We start from the raw sequence: 1,076 nt of genomic DNA, 5'->3' as shown, positions 1-1,076 counted from the left end.
GTTTTGTTCTTCATTTATGTAATGCCGGAGGTATTCAGCTAGCGTTCTATGTGAGCGTTCTAGCGCTCCATTACTTTCGGGGTGATACGCCGTTGTTTGTATCTTTTCTATCTGTAGTAATTTGCACGTATTTTTAAACATTTCGCTAGTGAAATTAGTGCCTTGATCGGTAAGGATTTTTTCTGGCTTTCCGTGCTCCATCACTATTTTAGTCACGAATGCTTAGCGACGGTGCTCGCTTCCTGGTTAATTATTGGAATAGCTTTGCTAAACTTAGTTAAATTATCCTGGAAAGTTAAAATATATCTGTTTCCACGAGTCGTCACTGTTAGCGGTCCTACTATATCCAAAGCGCATTTTTCAAATGGTGATGTAGGCGTATCTGTAATTACTAACGGCATTTTTGTCTTCCTACTTAACTTGTTCTTTTGACAATACTGACATTTGCTTATATATTCTTCGACGTCTCGAGTGATACCTTTCCAGTTGTGTAGTAATCGGATACGGTTTAACGTTCGTGCGACCCCCTGATGCCCCCCTAATGGAGCGTCATGATACTCGTACAGTATGCGGCGTTTTTCCTCCGCCGTATATTCGGTAATCGTCATCTCCTTTTTCTCTTCTTCTTTCTGTCCTTCTTCCTCTTTCTTCATGAGATTGACGTGAGGGCCGTCCGTGACCGGATTCCTGCTCAATGCATCGGCGTTCGTATTATTTTTCCCGGTTTTGTGTACGATTTTATAATCGTACTCTTCCAATTTCAGTCTCCAACGTATTAGTCTAGAGCCTGGATCATTTACATTAAATAGCCAAACTAACGGTCTATGATCGGTGACGATAGTAAATGTCGTCCCGTATAAGTAGGGGCGGAAATGCTTCACTGCCCATACTATCGCTAACAATTCTTTCTCAGTCGTATTGTAGTTTTGCTCGGCTTTATTTAGAATACGGCTCGCGTAAGCTACCGACCGATCCTGACTTACGGGACCTTGCGATAATACTGCTCCGATTGCGAAGTCCGACGCGTCAGTCGTTACCACGAATTCTCGAGTGAAGTCCGGGTAACTCAGTATAGG

This window comes from Trachymyrmex cornetzi, unplaced genomic scaffold, assembly GCF_001594075.2.
Source record: "Trachymyrmex cornetzi isolate Tcor2-1 unplaced genomic scaffold, Tcor1.1 scaffold263, whole genome shotgun sequence".
In the NCBI taxonomy this organism is placed as follows: domain Eukaryota; kingdom Metazoa; phylum Arthropoda; class Insecta; order Hymenoptera; family Formicidae; genus Trachymyrmex; species Trachymyrmex cornetzi.
The sequence above is the reverse complement of the archived record's forward strand: the minus strand, read 5'-3'. Positions refer to the sequence as shown.